Source organism: Quercus lobata, chromosome 9, assembly GCF_001633185.2.
Source record: "Quercus lobata isolate SW786 chromosome 9, ValleyOak3.0 Primary Assembly, whole genome shotgun sequence".
NCBI classification, from domain to species: Eukaryota; Viridiplantae; Streptophyta; class Magnoliopsida; order Fagales; family Fagaceae; genus Quercus; species Quercus lobata.
The window spans coordinates 32,251,300-32,272,768 of NC_044912.1; the positions used below are offsets into that span (position 1 = coordinate 32,251,300).

Genomic DNA, 21,469 nt, shown 5'->3' on the forward strand with positions numbered 1-21,469 from the left:
ATTTATAAGTTGTTTTCTTCTTTTGGTGTTCGGTCCTTTTGGTTGTTTTGATTTTTGTTGTTTTTAGAAAATATGAATCAAACTTTTATGACCAAAAAAAAAAAAAAAAATCAAACCTTTAATTTGGATACTAAAAAGTAATTAATGGAGAGTTAATAAATTTGTTTGAAGGAAGAATTAAAAAGAATAATTACTATTATTATTAATGTCAGGGCCACATCAAAATAATAATAATAATGTCAGGCCCACTTAGGCCATTACCCAGGAAAGGCCCCAAATTTGGGGGGCAAAATTTGATTTATATATATATATATGGTTGGGAGATTTAAAATAAAAAATTAGAAAGAGATAAGTAATGCTAGAAATAGAAGTAAAAAAAAAATTAAATAAATAAGTTTTATAAATAGACATGTCACTAAACAGTACAAAAATTTAAATAAACTGCCGGTGATTCTCTAATAGATTTTGAATTTATAAGTTGTTTTCTTCTTTTGGTGTCCGGTCCTTTTGGTTGTTTTGATTTTTAGAAAATATGAATCAAACTTTTATAAAAAAAAAAAAAAAAAAATCAAACCTTTAATTTGGATACTAAAAAGTAATTAATGGAGAGTTAATAAATTTGTTTGAAGGAAGAATTAAAAAGAATAATTACTACTATTATTAATGTCAGGGCCACATCAAAAAAATAATAATAATGTCAGGCCGACCACTTAGGCCATTACCTAGGAAAGGCCCTAAATTTGGGGGGCAAAATTTGATTTAAATATATATATATATATATATATATATATGGTTGGGAGATTTAAAATAAAAAATTAGAAAGAGATAAGTAATGCTAGAAATAGAAGTAAGAAAAAATTAAATAAATAAGTTTTATAAATAGACATGTCACTAAACAATACAAATTTTAGATAAAGTGCTGGTGATGCTCTAATAGATTTTGAATTTATAAGTTGTTTTCTTCTTTTGGTGTCCAGTCCTTTTGGTTGTTTTGATTTTTGTTGTTTTTAGAAAATATGAATCAAACTTTTATGACCAAAAAAAAAATCAAACCTTTAGAGCAATATCATCAGGTGTGCCAAATAGTTGGCATTTGGCACACCAAACATCAAAAATAGACCCTCATGAGGTGTGCCAAATGCCAAAAAATTTGGCACACCGCTACAGTACCGTCTCAAATATGAGACGGTACGGACATCAATGCTATAATTTTTTTCTTATTTTATTCACTTTTCTCTCTCTTCTCAACACATCTCTCTCTCTCTCTCTCTCTCCCGTCTCCGGTCTCCATCTCTCCGTTGCTCCCTATTTCTTTCTCAGTTTCATTTTTTTTCTCTCTAACTCTCTGTTTCTGCGCCTCTTTCTCTCTCTTCTTTTTTTTTTTTTCTTGAGAAGGCGATTCCTATCTGAAGCAAAGCTCGTCGATTGAAGCACGCTAATCTAAACCTCTGCTCGCCGATCTGAAGCTCTGCTCACCCAGGGGTAGTCACCGATCTTTGCTCGTCGTCCTCCACAGCTCTCGCCGCCGATCTCATTGCCGATGGTTGGTTGAGTTTGGTCATTGATTGATCTGTTGGGTTGGGGTTTTGTTGAAGATTTTGAGTTTTTTTTTTTTTTTTTGGTTGAGGTTTTTGGATTTGGAATTTGTTGGAGGATCCGGTGATTGTGGTTATAGTTTGTGGCGGTGGTTGTTGTTGTGGTGGTGGTTGTAGCGGTGGTTGTTAGACCCGGTGGCGACTGGGCTGTGCATTTGTATATTTGCTGTGTTTTGGGTAAATATATTATTTTAATGTGTAGGAAATATTATTTTAATATATAGAATTGAAGTATAAAATACCTGATAAATGGTATGTTGTAAAATGATGTGCTAAAATGATAAAGTGGGTTTTTGGTATGTTAAAATAGCATTTTTTTTTAGAAAGCTGATGTGAATGCTCTTAATTTGGATACTAAAAAGTAATTAATGGAGAGTTAATAAATTTGATTGAAGGAAGAATTAAAAAGAATAATTACTACTATTATTAATGTCAGGGCCACATCAAAATAATAATAATAATGTCAAGCCCGACCATAGGCCTGGCCACTTAGGCCATTACCTAGGAAAGGCCCCAAATTTGGGGGGCAAAATTTGATTTAAATATATATATATATATATATATATATATATATGGTTGGGAGATTTAAAATAAAAAATTAGAAAGAGATAAGTAATGCTAGAAATAGAAGTGAGAAAAAATTAAATAAATAAGTTTTATAAATAGACATGTCACTAATTACAAGTAATTTAAATAAAAAAAAATGTTAAAAATGCTATAAATTTTACTACATAATTTTTATAATTTGAGGTGACAATGAATATTGTAGGGACACAATTTGTAACGACCCCAAAAATGATATTGGGTTCGTACGTTTAAAGGTCCAAACAATATAATTTGTAGAGCGTGGGCTTGAAAGGTTAGGTCTTGGTCATCAGACAGCAGTTAGTCATGGTTTCTATGGAAATTTACAGGAGGGTGGACCTGGCATGTCTAGCAAGGTCTTCTTTCAGTGCGACTTGAGTGGCTTCGATCCTTAGGCCTCGTCCGAGGAGCTTAGTGTGCTTATTATTCTCCTTCTTTTAGAATTTTTGGTCTAGGAGACGACCCCCTTTTCCATTGGCTCTTTTTCTCTTTTATACTAACATTTACCCTCCTTCTAGTGTCCACGTGTAAGCTCCATTTTCTAGGATTGAGACTTATCCTATCAGCCTCTACCTAGAGTGGTTGGGGGTGGTTGTAAAAACTGAATAGCATGGTGAAGAGCATGGACCTGTCAGACGCAGAGTTCTTTACTGCAATATTGGCAGCTTTTTCACTTGGCCGGCTCTTGCACTGAACTCGTCCTTTCCTTTAGGGGCTCTATGGGGTGCCGAGTAGAAGATCGTCCTTGGCTATGCGTCCTCGGTAATAGTTCTCCTCGGCTCAGGTCTTAAGCCCTAATGTAGAGTGGGTCAGGGTCACAAATTCTCTGGCCCCACAATAGCCCTTCAAAATCTTGCTACCCGACCTCTTGGTTGGGGAGGAGGGTTTTGGTGATGTTGAGCCTACATCATGGCTTGCCCAACTCTGCCCTTCATTAATGTCGGTGTCTCTTCATTTGCTTGGAAGGTGCGCCGGATTATGAGACATTCCTTTAGATTTTCTCACGCGGCGTCCTCGCTGTTTCAGTGTTCGAGGCGCGTCTTTAATATGTCCCCTTCACGAGGCCACCCAAATCCTATGGTTGTAGACGGTGTTGGGAGTTAAGTAGAAACTGTCTCGTCTGGAGCACTTCTTGGAAATCTGCGTAAATTAAATGCCGCCAACTTGCACTCCATATAAGAAGCAGAGTAGGTGGTCACTTCCTTTACCTACAGATCCTTCAATCCTTTCAAATTCCTAATCCTTCAACTGTGCTCAAAGTTTTCATCGCCAGTGCAATTAAACCTTAGAGAGTGATATGTTTAAGGCACGAGTGGGGGTGAAGGAACCACACCCGCTCCAAAGGCATTAGGTCCTTCCGAGACTCAAGATGGCGCTGTCAGGATAGAGGAGACAGAGACTCAAGACAGTTCTCTGCTTTTACAAGGTGGGAGCGATGCCTCCACCTCTTTTAGTCAAAATCCGAAGCAGGTGCTGGTCGCGTCAGATTTTTGGTGCGACAGCAGTGGGGTTTCTCGTCGTCAGTACCATCTGCTCTCTCTCGAGCGCTGCTAATATGACACCTGCGTGTTAGGAGTCAGAGCTGATGCGGGATTAAGCATCCCTGCTTCTTCCTCTCTTCCTTCACTGGTGCCTCTTTCCGCCTCTGCTTCTTCTTCTTTCCCATCACCGGAGCTACCCTGGTGTCTCTACTTCTTCTACCTCTTCTTCTCTTCCATCAGCTGGGCCACCCTGTCATGCACGATTTCTACCAAAGTAGAGTTTTGAAGGATTTCTCTTCCTTGTATCTTTTTCTTTTTGCTTCTGTAGTTAGCTTTTGGTATAGGCTTATTTAAGCCCCTCGTTGTACGCTGTACTATTTTTTTGTCTTAATAAAAAATGATTCTGTTTTATTCTACATATTCTTTCCTTTCTGCAGTAATTACTTTGTGAATGGATGTATTTCATATGTGTATTATATTTTTTTTTTGAACAATACTTAGGGCAGAGACCCTTGTAACAAAAAGCTATTATTTCAAACTTATTGAGACTGTCAAGCATAATAATACCAACCTACAGTAGAATAAACATACGAGACTAACCGTGATAGCAGCTGAATGCCCTATATTGCGCGTGAAGCAGTCATCCGAGAATGAGTAACCCCAAAATAAACCATCCGAGAGGGTTGCCAAGTACTAGGGGGCTTGGCCGCGTTCTTGGTAACACATGGCCTTAATCATTTTTGGCATCTGGTCCAAGGACCGAGGTATGGCTATACCGGGCCTAAACACTCGTTTGCATTAGTTTCCTTAAAATTGAAGATCCGAGGATAGACCGGGACTTCCATTCGGTACAGGACTTAACCCAATTTTTAATGGGTAATCTCTCAATGGGTCAGAGTCCGAGGACCATACAATACCCTGATTCTGTCCAGAAGTTATAATAATAATTAATCAATAATAATAAAAATCTCTCTTTTTTTTTTTTTTGGCAGTTGGTTTCCCCATAGGCTTGAGTCCGAAGACCATACAATGCCTTGGTTCTGTCCAAAACACAATCTTTCTTTTAAGTAGTTGGCTTCCCCATAGGCTTGAGTCCGAGGACCATACAATGCCTTAGTTCTGTCCAAAACTCAATCTTTTTTCTTTTTAGTAGTTGGTTTCCCCATAAGTTTGAGTTCAAGGACCATATAATGCCTTGATTCTGTCCAAAACTCATAATCTTTCTTTTAAGTAGTTGGTTTCCCCATAGGCTTGAGTCCGAGGACTATACAATGCCTTGGTTCTGTCCAAAACTCATAATCTTTCTTTTAAGTAGTTGGTTTCCCCATAGGCTTGAGTCCGAGGACTATACAATGTCTTGGTTCTGTCCAAAACTCATAATCTTTATTTTAAGTAGTTGGTTCCCCCATAGGCTTGAGTCTGAGGACCATACAATGCCCTGGTTCTGTCCAAAACTCATAATCTTTCTTTTAAGTAGTTGGTTTCCCCATAGGCTTGAGTCCGAGGACCATACAATGCATTGGTTCTGTCCAAAACTCATAATCTTTCTTTTAAGTAGTTGGTTTCCCCATAGGCTTGAGTTCGAGGACCATACAATTCCTTAGTTCTGTCCAAAACTCAATCTTTTTTCTTTTTAGTAGTTGGTTTCCCCATAGGCTTGAGTTCGAGGACCATACAATGCCTTGGTTCTGTCCAAAACTCATAATCTTTCTTTTAAGTAGTTGGTTTCCCCATAGGCTTGAGTCCGAGGACCATACCTTGGTTCTGTCCAAAACTCATAATCTTTCTTTTAAGTAATTGGTTTCCCTATAGGCTTGAGTTCGAGGACCATACAATGCCTTGGTTCTGTCTAAAACTCATAATTTTTCTTTTAAGTACCGAGGATCAGCCCCTCAGCCAAGGCATGGGGCGTCGAACCGATGGTGGAATCCCCTAGAACGGCCCTTGTCGCTAGTGCTTCGAAGCATAGCCCCTAGTAGGACTTTATATTAGGGAAATAACACTAGGCTGCTGGAAGTAATGGAGGGGCTTTCGCATGCCCTGGGCTGATAGGAGTTCGACCCACCGTTTGTGCCAACGCACAAGCCTTCCCCACAGACAGCGCCAATTGTAGAGACACAATTTGTAACGACCCCAAAAATGATATTGGGTTCGTACGTTTAAAGGTCCAAACAATATAATTTGTAGAGCGTGGGCTTGAAAGGCTAGGCCTTGGTCATCGGACAGCAGTTAGTCATGGTTTCTATGGAAATTTACAGGAGGGTGGACCTGGCGTGTCTAGTAAGGTCTTCTTCTGGTGCGACCTGAGTGGCTCCGGTCCTTAGGCCTCGTCCGAGGAGCTTAGTGTGCTTATTATTCTCCTTCTTTTAGACTTTTTGGTCTGGGAGACGACCCCCTTTTCCATTGGCTCTTTTTCCCTTTTATACTAACATTTACCCTCCTTCCAGTGTCCATGTGTAAGCTCCACTTTCTGGGGTTGAGACTTGTCCTATCAGCCCCTACCTAGAATGGTTGTAAAAATTGAATAGCATGGTGAAGAGTATGGACTTGTCAGACGCAGAGTTCTTTACTGCAATATTGTCAGCTTTTTCACTTGGTCTGCTCTTGCACTGAGCTCGTCCTTTCCTTTAAGGGCTCTACGGGGTGCCGAGCATAAGATCGTCCTCGGCCATGCCCTTGGGCCTTTTTTGGACTTTCACTATGCGTCCTTGGCAATAGTTCTCCTCGGCTCAGGCCTTGGGCCTTAATGTAGAGTGGGTCAGGGTCACAAATTCTCTGGTGTCACAAATTCTCTGACCCCACAAATATGATAGGTGGACTTCAATCAATTATTAAATACATTTTTTAATAAAATTTTTTGATTAGTGATATATTTTTGTAATCCTCATATTGTAAATTTTATAATATCTCTAACACCTTTGTAAGCCTCATGTCACTAATCACATTCATTGCAATATTAGTTTATAGTAAAATATGTTATAACTTTAGCATTTTCTTAAAAAAGAAAATCATATTAAAAAGTAAAAAGAATGAATTTTTAAAAAGAAATTATTATATAAAATGTTAGTTAAATATTATTTAAATGATAATATAAATGCCAAATTTAAAGATTTCACCTCAGGGCTTCGAATCATTTGGGCTGGCCTGGATTAATGTCTATCTTTTTATTTTTCTAATATTTTTCTCCATCCTTTCTAATTTCTATGCCTATTTATATGTACTAATAATTTATTGGAAAAGGACATTTTGCATCAGAGGTATGCCATTTCTTTTTTCTTTTTTTTCAAGTGTCAAATCCACTATACTTTTATCCTTACTCTATCTATAAAATACAATCGAAAATAAACTAAATAGATTTTACAAGAAAAAAACTCCTCCAAATCATACGGAAGAAAATACAAATCCTAAAAATAAACTTGAATGGATCTAACATCATAGTATTTTGCAATATTATTATTCTAAATATTTTTAATATTAATATGTTATAAAATATAATAATACTATTATCAGTTTTATTATAAATGGCATGCAAACTTATATGATAGAGAATTATAAAATAATAAATAAACATCGAAATTATTTCATAGGATTGGTGACAACAATTTGTAAATACTATTTAGAAAATTTTGTAACCATGGGGAACTTCAACATTACCACCTTTCGATCTTCAAATCATGTTTCATTTTCAAATAGGACTTGGGGGACTTCTAGTTTCACTAACCTCTGAAGCTCACAAACTGGGTGTGAGTTTCTAAGTCCATGACAACTCAAAATGTTGGGTCTTTTAGACCCCGAAAAGAATCGGTCAACCAAATTTTAGGCTAAGTAATTTTTAAGTCCAATTATGCAATGTCCATGATTAGGCAAACAATTCCAATAATATGAAATTAGTAGAAAATGCAGTAGAAATGACATAACACAATATGATAACCTATAGAAAACCAATAAAACAACTTGTTCTAAAGTAAAATCCACCAGAGGAAACCCTACCAAAAAGCACTCTACTATAATAAAGAGAAATCTATAGATCTGGTACAAACTTTTTGTCCTTATATTCTAAAATCTCAATAAATAAACTTACTGTAAAAACCTTCTATAATATCATAGCCTCTAAACTAGTCTAGCATATGAATGCTTCACAACACTTTAGAACATTAGTAGAAACTTTTGTAAGTGACCACACAAAACTTTTAGATCCATACTATCTTAGGCTCCAAAAGTCCTTTTAATGTTCCCTAGGGTTTTCTTTATATGCTAGAGACTCAAGGAACCAAAACCCTAGTGATTTAATGGGCAGAATGGGTCGGAACACGAATTAGGTCTGCCACACTTCGATTGATCTAACTAACATTTTTTATGGATCAGAAATTGTCGAAAAAGTGTTGAAGCCACAAATTTGAGATAGTGAATTACAGAACTTGACAACTTTCTTGTTTTTAAATATTAGGCATTCTAAGCACACATACTTACAACACACAAACATAACGTTTTGTTCACTGGTCTGAGAATATAGCTAAAAACCTAACACAAAAATCAAAAGCCTCATTGTAAACAATCAGGCTGCATTGTGTGCGGTCACCAACCCCAAAAGTGGGGCATATTGGATTTGCTTTATAATGAACCAATCTGTCATCACCACGTGTCCAAGGTATAGCAAGCATGTAACCATTAGTTGTGGTCTATGTGTCCAAGATAGTGTATGAAAGTGATAGCAAGATCAATCATAGACCATTACAACTGCAGGAACAAATTACAACCGCATGCTATAGGTTTTAGGAATATTACAGTAGAGGGTCAACTTGTTTTTCTTTTGTTTTGTTTTGTTTTTGTTTTTGTTATATATATATATATATATATATATATATATACACACACAAAATAGAAATTCTACTCTAGTTCATAATTGTCAAAATGTGAATCATATCATGAATCAATTTTTAATTTTTCTGTATCGTGTATCGTATCGTATCGTACATCGTAAAATACACAAACACTTAATAAAATTTATAAAAAAAATTATAAATATACATATATAAGGGTATAATCATATAAATTTTGAATATATTTAACTAATGACTAATTTATTCATCATTTATGTAATAATATTTAACAAGGTAACTAAATAAATCAAACTAGCATATATTCATAACATACACATTTAAATTACTTAAATTTAAAAGTGATAATATATTACAAATGACCAAAAAAAAAATTTTATTTTCATCATATTCATCAAATTGCCTAATCAACCCCATCTACGTCAACGCTATCATCATGTTTATAATTTTGTAAATTTATTTCTTCATTAAAATTTTCTTCATCGTTATTTGTCATTAACATTTACTATCTCTTCTTGTTCTTTTTATTTTAATAATTTTTCTATAATTTTTCTTTTTTGGCATTCTAGTTTCTTGGACTTATAACAATAGCGATAAAAATAAATAAATTTTAAAATATTAAAGTGAAAGGTAAGTGTGTACTGTGTAGTCCAATTGTAGAAGAGGGGAAAAAAACTTGTGAATATGTTATTTGAGTAGGCTAAATTAAGTAAACTAATAATTTTTTGCTAAAAACAAGTCTAACAACTTGTTAGATTCAAATAAAAGTACAAATTTAAAAAAAAAAAATCTCATTTTAAAACATCTGTCTATGTATCATACGATATGTATGATTTTATGATACGATACGATTCATACAATACACACATTATATTGTACAATTTATTAACACTTACGATATGCCGATACGATACATAACTTTTTCCACATGATACGATACGTATCTCGTATCGTACGATACTGATAACTATGCTCTAGCCTAATTTAAGTGTATATGTGTGTGAAGCTCTTTTCTAGAGACTTGAACCCTAGTCTTTACCCCCTACACCCCACAAGTACTTATATTTTTGTAAAGTAACCATCGCACTAAGGGTGTGCGGTGGTAGAGGGCCAACTTATTGAGGAAGCATTATTGCATGTAGTACAAGCACCAAACGCATTTGTCAAAGGAGCACCAAGCATGTGGTCTCATTTTGTCAAGACTTTACTTCGTCCTTCTCCAATAGTAAGGCGACACCTTATCCATTAGGAAAGTGACATATGCTCATTTCAACAATTATAAAAGAATAAAGCACTCAATGAAGAGGACATATAGACACAATTTAACACTATGGTGGAAGTCTTCTTCCCACCTATTCTTTTCTCTATTATCTCCATTGTTTCATTCTCTCTTTCTCCATTGTAACTATTTTTCAGAAAAATAGTGAAATATTCGACTAGCTTGTACCCATGGTATTCTCCTTCTCCCAACATAGAGTGTTTCCATGTTAAAAAAACCTATGTATATTTCTCTTGCAACTTTACTCTCATGTTCTTCATTTTTTTACAAACACAAAGACACAATTTTTGACAAGGATGATGTCTAAATGTACTTTTAAGGTTTTAGAGATTTTTATGAGATAACTCCAAAATATAACTTGCACGTGCAGTTAGCATTCACCACCAATAACAAAATCATGCTCATTGCTCTATTATCTACGTTTGGAAGTCATATCATTCTTACTAACAAACACTGCCTTGGCACTTCGTTTGAAAGCAATTGGGCTTTATTGATTTTTCTCAAAAATAGGCCTCACAAGGCCATGAGCCTCCTGCCTCCAAGAGTCCACAGTATATGGGCTTTTTGTGGATTGGGTCACATTCTCCAAGCTAACTACCCTATTACTTATCCAAATTCAAACCCCCTTGTGACAAGTCGTTAAATCTCAAAATCCAGAAATTTTTTGTTCCTGCTGAAGCTTTAAAGAGGGATTTTAAGTACTATATATATATATATAATTTTTTTGGCTAAAATGTAAAACTTTCCTTTTATGTTTCACCCAAATTCATTTTAATCCTCTAATTTTGTTTTTGTTTAATCCAGCCCTCTAACTTTTAAGTTTATTTAATTAAGGTTTTTTTTTTTAATAAAATTTTGTTATATGTTGTGGTTAATTTTCTAATATTTTAAATTTTTCTTCAAAATTTTAAATTAAAAAAATTCAATTAATGATTGAAAAGTATTTTCAAGATTAAAAAAAAAAATGTTTTAACAAAAGTTGACAGAAAGGCCTTAATTGAATAAATCTAAAACTTAGAGGATTAAAATGAATAAAAGTAAAGTTAGAGGATTGAAATAATATTTGAAGAAACTTAGAGGGTGAGTTTTGTATTTTAGCCTAATTTTTTATTTAATTCAATAATTATTACATGGCTCTTGATGATTTTAGTACTATTGAGACAAAGATTAGATGATCATATGGTTTGATGTCATGTACTTAAAAAAGTTGAGATTTTTGGTCGCAAAAAAAGAAAACTATGGATAAATCCTAATTAAGGAAAAGAGAGAGAGGACTTGTTAAGTCCTAACATATTTTTGCAAGATCAATAAATCATATTTTCATTTTTTTTTCTATTTCTAAAAAGTCAGTCTTATATCATTCCTATATTTATTTTTAGAGTGATGTTTATTTTACACACAATATTGCATATAAAATACATGTACTCACTTTTTTTTACACTGAACTTATAACTTAAAATTGCGATTTCCAACTTGAATTTTTGGCCCTATAACAATTTTTTTTTTCTTTCATTGGCTTTGGTGAAACCATGCATTAGCCTTCAATATGTGCTTGAATATTCAGAAAGAAAAAAAATGCTTTAGATTTGATAAGATTGATAGGATAAATACGCTCAATAACATTATTTTTACGTTCCTTCTTTTGTCCTCACTAAATTACTAACTCCTCAAAGTCCTATAACATTCTTTCTAAAAAAAAAATCCTATAACATTCTAATATCTACTTCCACCATCATGAACTCAACTCATTTTATGAATTAGCAAAAATATGGTTTGCCATAAAATTGGAAGAAATGTTTATTCCATCAGCTATTACATAATGGCGAAATTGGTCAAGCTTGTTAAGATTACTCCAGTGGAACATGATGATCTAATGTCTAATGCAAGAGTAGTCTCATAAGTAGATTGACATAACATCATGTATGAATGTGACATTCAATCGGGATTCAATTAAATATATATAAATCACTTTCCCAACGAAATAATTTAAACGAAGACAAGCAACATGCAAGGTAAATGTCACCTAGAATCACTAAATTTGTCAGTGGAGTAAAAAAAAGTCTACTGTGTCTTAGATAAACATTACCAATCAGTCTATTTTCATCATAGTAAGTTGGACTTATGTTGAAACAAAAAGAGAGAATAAGGAACTGATGTTAAGATTAAAGAAAGTGGAGAATGTGATTCAAAATGTATTTAATGAAGATCAGGATCCTATGAAGTGAAATGAACAAAGCATAAAAAATAAAGGATATAATAATATGTAGATTTGTAATACAAAAGTGATGTTACAACATTAAAACTGTCAGTTTCTAGCTTTTGTAAAAAAAGAAATTGTCAGAGGCAATAGTTAAAGTCAGGACACCATAACATTACTGTATCTTTGTTAGTTCACAATCATATTGTTTGTCTGAAAAGCAATTCATATTCACATTGTTTCTATGAAAAAGAAAAGGGTAGATGGTAAAACCAGAAAATTCAAGTTTCTTGACACAAATGTCAGACATCGGTGTATTCTACACATATTGTAGGTATGAAAAAGTCAGATTATCACGTTCTGAAATTGCAAAACTGAGACTACCATTATTGAGCATCAACAACGGGCTTGTTATATGCCAAATGTAAAGAACATTTGGCATACAGGCCCAAAAATTGATCCACAACCGGAAGGCCATATGGTAAAAGCCAAATTTTTTTTGAGATTTAGCTACAGTACCATCTCAAATGTAAGATGGTACTGTAGCTGAATGGTAAAAAAAAAAAAAATTTTAATGCTTTTTACCCGGCAATTTCTCTCTCCTGTCTCATTTTTTCTCTTTCTTTTCTCTCTCTTCCTTCTCTCTTTCTCATCCCCTCTCTCTCTCGCCTACCATATCGATCGATGATTCCTTTGAACAACCTCATAGCTCACTGCGACGTCATCTGTATCCGTTGGCTCTTGCACAACGAATCTGACACCCATGAAGAGCTCTTGGACCATCACTTGGCGAAGGAACAAAAACCTACCCTTAACGACGATGAGGCTGAGCTGCTAAATCGTCGCTGACTCACAAGCACTCGGCGCGAGGCACTGAGTCTCTACAGGGACATCCTCAGGGCTTCCCAGTTCTTCACGTGGACCGATTCGCGAGGCATCCTGTGGCGAGACATACTGAGAGTAAACGCCCAGAAGGAGTTCGATGCTGCCTGGTTCGAGACCGACCCAGAAATCGTGACCTGGTTGCTTCTTGGTGGTCAAGATGCTGTGGAATCGGCTCTCGAAAAGCTCGCAGAGAAACAAAGGCAAGAAATTGAGAAGGAACGTTGTGATGGTGGAGATTGACGGTGATTGTTGACCTTCTGTACATTTTGATCTTGATTTCGATCTCTTTATTTTTGTATTTGTAATTGTAATTGAAATTGTAATTTGTGGTTTGCTGTGGTTGCCGGAGTTGGGGGTTGTTATTGCTATTGGTTTGATTTGATTTTGTTTTCTCTATGGGTTTCTGGGTTTCAATGGCCATGAGTTTGTGGCTTGGGTTTCTGGGGTTTCAAGAAAACAAACGTTTGGGTATGTTCTTCGCGGTGGTGGTGGTTGCAGAGTTGTTTGGATTTTGGGTTTTTGTTTTTATTTGGGTTTTAGGATATATTATTTTATTGTGTAGAAATATTATTTTAACGAGTAGAATAGGAAAATAAAAGTTGGGATGTTGGGAGTATTGTAAAATTGTATTGTATAATTGATAAAGTGACTTTTTAGGATGGTAAAATAGGATGAGATGAGAATTCCGGCTGTGGATGCTCTAGAGCACTCTCATCAGGTGTGCCAAATGCCAAATATTTGGCATTTGGCACACCAAACACCAAAAACTATCCCCCATCAGCTCTTCCAAATCTCAAAAAATTTAAGACATAGCTACAGTACCGTCTCAAATATGAGACAGTACAGATAGCCATGCCAAACACTATTTGGCTTATTTAATTTGTTTTTTCTCTCTCCTCCTATCAGATGTCTCTCTCTATTATTTTAATATATTATTTTAATGTGTAGTAAATATTATTTTAATGTGTAGTAAATATTATTTTAATGTATAGAATTATAGTATAGAACATCTGATAAATGGTATATTGTAAAATGATGTGCTAAAATAATAAAGTAGATTTTTGGTGTGTCAAAATGACATTTTTTATGAGAGAACTGATGGGAATGCTCTTAGAGCACTCTCATCAGGTGTGCCAAATGCCAAATATTTGGCATTTGGCACACCAAACACCAAAAACTATCCCCCATCAGTTCTTCCAAATCTCAAAAAATTTGAGACATAGTTACAGTACCGTCTCAAATATGAGACAGTACGGACAGTCATGCCAAACACTATTTGGCTTATTTAATTTGTTTTTTCTCTCTCCTCCTATCAGATGTCTCTCTCTATTATTTTAATATATTATTTTAATTTGTAATAAATATTATTTTAATGTGTAGTAAATATTATTTTAATGTATAGAATTATAGTATAGAACATCTGATAAATGGTATGTTGTAAAATGATGTGCTAAAATAATAAAGTAGATTTTTGGTGTGTCAAAATGACATTTTTTATAAGAGAACTGATGAGAATGCTCTTAGCACTACTACTACTACTACTACAAAGTTAGCATTATCCATAGCGCAACCCTTAGTCATACAGAGTTACAGCTAGCATTAGTCCATGCAGAAGTTTCTTTGCAGAAGATTATGCTTCATTTTAGGTTCCAAACTCTAATCAAGGAGATCTTGGCGATCTGGCATATGCCATCACATGGTTCCAACAGGGATACTCCTCAAAACTATGCTGAAAACCTCATTAATAGCCATATTTTGATCAGATTCAACCACAATATTTGTTTATAAAAATAAAAACCACAATATTTCAGATTTTTTGTTCCTTATTTGAAATCCTAGATTTCACTTTTTGAAATTTGAATTTCAGATTTTTCTAGATTTCACTTTGAATTATGGAATATAATGTGGCTTGATGTATCCCTAACCTATTAAATTGAAGCTAGGGAATAGCTTTAAGTACTGCAATTTGAATAACAATTTTCTGATTAGAGAGATTTCATATATCTCTAGGCTTGGTAGTGATTCCAAACAACCATAGGCGATGAAGCCTAAGGTTTTCAGATCGATTCTAGATGGTGAAGCCTAGGATTTATCTTGTTCTTCTTTATTTCCTTATTTTTCCACCTTGTCCTGCATCAAACACCTGTGCGAGGCTATTCTCAGTTCATGTAATATTTGCTCAAAGTCCGGCATGTGGAACAAGTATTTTTAGCCAATACTTTGGGTAGAAGCTAATTTTCTGCTACGCGTGTAGGAGGAGCAAGTAGTGATTGTGTTAGAATGGAACATATTAGAGTGTCATGTCAAGCATATCTGTCATAATTGTTACTTGTTTGGCCTGCTAAAATAGTAATTGTGTATACACAAGGTATTCCTCGATGAAGATTAGTTTAGAAGTGTCAGCATGTGCTGCACAAAATTTTGACAGATATTATTCCTGTAGTCCTCTGTTAAAAGTTCTAGTAGTGATTTTTGATCCCATGATACCTTGACAAGTTAAAAGTACGTAGAGATCAGAAATTGGAAGGAGAGAAGGGGAATGAGGCAGTGTTTGACGAGTTAAAAGTACTTGCAGTCATTTTAAACCCCATGATACCTAGAAAAGTGTTGTACACATACAGTGAAACAAAGCACTTCGGTACAAGATATAGACTATAGAGTGATGTCAGCGTGTACGTGTGGGTGATGAACATCAGAACATGGAGTGTCGGTGGCGATTATTATTTGGGTGCATGAGACCTGTTTGACTTGCCATTACTAATGCCTAGAGCACCACTACAAAGTAAAATAGTACATATTTCTAGAGTAGAGTAGCACTTGTAGCTTTCGTGGGGTTGGAGACATTGATGACTTTATAAATCCACGAGAGGATACAAGAGCGTCGGGGTCAAAAATGTGAGGAATCAATAGCAGATGTTGATGGTGAGTGGGGAGGAATCTATAACAAAAGTGGGTTTGGAGGGAAAAAGCAAACAGAACGTAGCTCAACAATAATTGTAGCAAGTTGAGGATGATAAAGACTTGTATAGTCCTCATATGAAGGGCACTTTGTGAGTCATAAAGTTGCAAATAACAAATGCTATTGCATCAAATGGTTAGTAAACAGATGTAAATATGTAATCAAAAGATGGATAAATCAAGCACAAAATGCAGCATAGCTCTTACTAACCATCTTGTTCTGGATATGAGCAATGTTTAGTTGTGATCACAATAGTATTAATCTCTTAAAATTACAACATATTCCACTCTCATTTTGATTGAGATTTTTGGGAATAAAACTGACACTTGTTCTCTTATTTTATTTTTTTAACCATCCTTTTCTCTCTCAGAAGAAGCTAGCCCCAACAAATTGGGACTAGATTCTCAACTAATTGGGGAAGGAGGAGGGCACACCCACAAACAACCTCTCATCCAAAACCCATCTATATGAAACCGAGTGAAGACACAAAAGCCAATGAAATGGCAGGGAAAAACAAAAGAATGTACAAAAGAATCACACAATGGAGACACCAATTTTTACTCGCAATTAGCCAGTACTGTGCTTAGTCGAAGCTTGATGAGCGGCTCCACCTGCCTTGCAAGTAGTCCTCTAGTGACACACTCTGCTCAATGCTGCTCATGGAGAGTGAATCATCCCCCACATCAAGCAATGCAAGGTTAAGATGTGACTGTAGATTAGAACGTGGACAAGCTTCGCCATCCAGCATGTCGGATTCTTCTGAAGCATTAACTTGTAGCCTTGCCCACTTGGTAACCTCAATATCACCTTGAAGGAGCTTCAAAACCTGTGGCCAATGAGAACAGATATAAATTTAGACAAATAATCATAGAAAGGAGAAAAAATGTTATTTAGACAAGAGTATAATCTTAAAGAATCTACTTCAGGAGTTGAGCTATTATAATTGAGGGACCACATGATGAGGGATATGCAAGTTATAAAAAGTGAGATTCGGGTCCAGAAAACAACATCTTCACTCACCGAAAAAAAAAAAAAAAAAAAAAGGACAGTGTTTGGTGGGGGGAACAGCAATTCCAATAACATTTAGAATATGACATGGGGGCAGTGTAGGCAAGTCCTTAAGTATAATCGAAGGGAAGCTATGAAGAAGAACTAGAGATGACTTACAATGCTTATTTGAGGCCGAGCTCGTGGGGCACGCCTAATACAAAGTGTGGCAGCTAATATCATCCTCTCTATCTGGTCTTGATCATAGTTATCGCCTAAGCTTGGATCTAATAATTGGGACACCTTTCCATCATTTAGAATTGGCTTGGCCTGGACAGCAAATTTGAATCATTTAATCCTTCTTTAAGATATAACATTGAGAGGTGAGTTCAGTACTGATAGCCCCATGAGTAAAAGAAGACATACCCACATGACTAGGCTTTCTTGGCCTTTTGGATATTCACTGCTTATAGGCTTTCTTCCTGAAAGAAGCTCAAGAAGTACAACACCAAATGCATAGACGTCTATCCTGTCATTTACCTTACCATACATGAAGTATTCAGGAGCCAAGTAACTGCAGCAAAATGTAATAATATTCAACGGTTAAACATAAATTTCACCGTTATTCAGGAAACAATTCAAAAATGAAACCATCATTTTCTCTTTGAAAGGAATGCTGAGCATGCAGATAAGCTATGGATGCTAAAACTATGGGAGTTGAAGTTACAAACCCAAAGGTGCCTGCAACATCGGTGCAGGTTATGTGTGATGAGGAGGTTGATGCCCATACTGCAAGTCCAAAATCAGAGAGCTGAAGAAACCAAGTATCATAACATCAGCATCAACAGCGCAACAAGGAGAAAAAAAAAATCACTAAATTAAGACATAAGCTTTACATCACCTGTGGCTCAAAATCATCAGATAATAGTATATTTGATGATTTAACATCTCTGTGAATCACAGGTTGAGCACTGCCACTGTGCAGATATTCCAAGGCCTCAGCTACACCCACAGCCACTTTACATCTCTCACTCCAACCAAATGCAAGAGGATCTTTCTTATTCCCTAAGTTAGCAAGAACCAGAAAAACATAACATTAATTAGAAACTACTTGGAGCCTGTGTAGCATAACAATCTTCACTTTTCATAGTGTTCACAATAATTATATGTAATTTTATACCATGAAGGTTCTCTTCAAGGCTTCCTCTTGATAAGAAATCATAAACCAAGAGAAGATTGCCATCCTCAAAGCAGAACCCCACAAGGGAAATAATGTTCTTGTGATGTAAGGTAGTAATAATTTCTATTTCCAAGACAAACTCCCTCAAAGCATCTTCAGATGGCTTTAAGATCTTCACAGCGAGTTCCCTCCCGTCAGGAAGGAAGCCTCTATAAACTTGACTGCTGCCTCCTTTCCCAATCAAGTTTTCTGGAATTACAGAGCAAAATACTTGTTAAAGTAAAACCACATTTACATACAATGGACTATAAGTAAGTTAATTCGAATATAAAACGTGGATCAGAACAAACCTGGCGAAAAATTCGATGTTGCTGAAAGGAGTTCTCGGTACTTGAACAATCTGCAACTTGATGAGTGTTTCTCATGAAGACCCTCCAATTCTTTTGGTGGGCTGCTGGAATTGCGTTCAGGTGAAGGTGGAGCAGTCGATGTCTTGGTATCCACTGGAACAATAGCGCCACTCTCACTATCTAAAGTTGAGGACTGATCTTCACACTGATCACAACTATTTTGTTTGTGATCTGAATTAGTAATATACAAATACTTTCTACTAGGCAACCGCAATGCCCATTGAACCACAGAGATCTGCCGCACCAAAGACCTCTCAGATTCTTTTTTATCTGGCAGAATAGAACGACGAAGTAATGGCCAGCCGGGTTTTGATTCTGGTAATTCTTTTTTCAAAACAGAAATTGAACTAGACGCTGCTTCTTCCTTCTGTACTGGCACTATAGCCAAAGACTTGTCTTCAACGCCATCATTGGAAGAGTCTTCTGCAGATTGCTCACCACAATTATCTGGCAAATCAGAGTTCGACTCACAAATTGAGCATTTCTCCGTCATAGCACTCTCTCTACTATCCAGAGCAGCTTTAGCTAAGCCCTCCTCCAATTCTTGGTAGGTACCATTATCAAATCTCTCCTTTAAACTCACACTGGCATTGCCTTCGTTCGGTACTTTCGTGTTCTTCTTCAGTGTCCCCTGAATCATTCTAAGCAACCCATTTCGATGATGATCTTCAGTTCCTGTATTAAGTACATAAAATAAGAAAACTGTACTATAATTCATTCCAAAAAACAACAAATCAATTATAAAAAAATCCAAAACCTTTGGAGTAGCTTGCACTTGTTGGAGACCCTTCTCTCTTGAACACAACTTTCCCATTATTAACAGCAAGAACCCAACAATCCTTGGGCAATTTTTTAGCACAGTACTTAGCCAGCGATGTCGATGGCCGCAATTTATGGTGGTTACGAGCAGTTCCGACAATAACAGTAGCAGCAGAATAAGATTGTGCTTCCCGAACTAAAATTTTTTTAATTGATGTACCTCTGCAAATCTTAAGCTTGAGATCCACCTGCAACATTTCAACCAAATCCTCTACTCTTCAAAATTTTGTTAGCTAAAACAAAAACGCTGAAAGTACAAATTTTGATTCTTGATACAAATAACAAAAAGAAATACACATGCAACTCAAGTTTTACTCTGTTTAACTTAGTTTTCTGCTTTCAAACCAACCAAAAGGAAAGCAATTATATACTAGAAAATTCCATGAATAAATAGCACAAAACCCAGAAATAATTTTGCAACTTAAGCTTAAATTTTGCAGGAAACCGAACCTGTTTGAGGTTGCAGAAACCTTCATAGACGTCAAAAACAGAGTCAAATGCTTTGACAAGCGAAAGCAGAGATGACTTCCCATCTCGATCCACAATTTCTACACATATTTATCCATTTCACAACAAAAACAACAAACCCCATCAAAACACAGAAATAAAATTAAAAAATAATCAAAAAACAAAAACCAAGTACAAAACTTTATATCATAGACTTCTGTTCATGTTTTTTTTTTCCATTACCATCATGTCCAAGAACGTGAAGAGCAACAACAAGGTCACCAGGCTGAGCCACCTTGACCAGAGCCCATGTCAGCAGTTCTCTGCTAGGTGAGTCTAGCTTCACCCCCACCACCACCGTCCGGCCACCGGACTCGCCCAAAGCCTGGGCTTCTCCGGCCAGACCATTTTGCGGCATTTTTTTTTTATTATTATTCAAACTCAAAAGTTGTCGCTTTCCGACCACCTCGTCGTTTTGTTGCCGGTTATTGCAGTCATGTGAGACATATATATAGTTACATACAAAATAGAAATAAATAAAAGCGGTGCATTAGAGTTTGAGCGATTATGAAAGTTGGGTTTGGCTTTAACAGTCAAGTTGGTTTGCTTTTCAAGCTCGGACACCAGAAGAGAAAGAGATAGGGGGGATGGAATGTTTACACTACACTCAGTTCTATTTTTAGCTTCCTTGAATCGCTTTCTGATTATGCTTTTATAACATTTCTTATCATCAATTTTATTTTTATTATCATTAGTTGTTAGCTTTAATTAACGTAATTTAGCTTTTCCTTAAAATAAACAAAAAATTAATGTAATTTAGTTTTTGACGCAAGATCTGTGTTGAAAATTAAAAAATGGGCCATGGGACCCCACCTGCAGTGGACGTGGGAGCTAAAATTTTAGATCAAATATATTATAAAAATAATACAAAATCAATTTTAGAATTTCTTTTTTAATAGTTTCTAATTCATAGTTCAAATCATTTTCCTCGTAAGAAGTTACCAATTAAGTTACAAAACTGTTGACAATTGATTCTTAAACGTACACATCACTTGACACCTATTTTACTTTCTTTTCTTTTTTTCAATAGATTTATTTCATATTTTAAATGTTGATATATACTAATTAAAATATTAATATTGAATGTAAAATTATGAAAATTATATTTATGGAATATACATTAAGGATTGTGTTTGAGATAGTTTATATTAGGCAACTTCTTTTACTATTTAACTTCTTTTTGCTACTATTTATGAGTCTTATTGTATTTTTTGGTACTATTTATGATTTTAGCTAACTTGTAGTTTTATCTAGAGTACTTTTAGTAAAAAGTTTTCAATTTTAATTAAATATATTGTTCCCAAACAAACCCTAAAGGTAAAGTTTTTCCCACAAAAAAAAAAAAAAAAAAAAAGTTGGAATGGAGTTTACGGATTTCCAAAAAAAAAAAAAAAGTATCAAAGAACAATTAGGTATGAGGTTAGATCTTTTCTAAAAATAAAGGTAGGAGGTTAGATCTGAATCATCCGACGATGTGGGGCCACAGTAAGTGTAAGTAATATAGTTCTGACTGAGTGTACTGGATCATAAAAGTGATTTTTTTTTCCTTTCTTCATTATTTTTTATTTTGAGATGCAACCTATTTTATTTATTTATGGAAATTGATTGTTTAATCATAAGACTGATGACTGATCTCAAATGATCAGATCACACGAGCGAAGGAGGGCCCACCAGAATTTATTTTCACCCAATAGGCAATAGGATATAGTTAATTGGTTATGTTACGTAGCGCGGGTGTTTTCGCTCA

At 35.3% G+C, this 21,469-nt stretch overlaps 1 pseudogene across 1 annotated transcript; it reads right to left on the minus strand.

The window, feature by feature from the left end:
• Window positions 1–16,008: 16,008 nt before the first annotated feature.
• LOC115960292 lies at window positions 16,009–20,348 on the minus strand (annotated as a pseudogene). Its single transcript, XR_004085140.1, has 10 exons — window positions 19,906–20,348; window positions 19,666–19,763; window positions 19,154–19,403; window positions 18,337–19,071; window positions 17,987–18,235; window positions 17,708–17,871; window positions 17,538–17,617; window positions 17,233–17,380; window positions 16,987–17,136; window positions 16,009–16,645 (listed from the first exon to the last, which is right to left on the minus strand). The product of XR_004085140.1 is annotated as a probable receptor-like serine/threonine-protein kinase At5g57670 (transcript).
• Window positions 20,349–21,469: the final 1,121 nt, after the last annotated feature.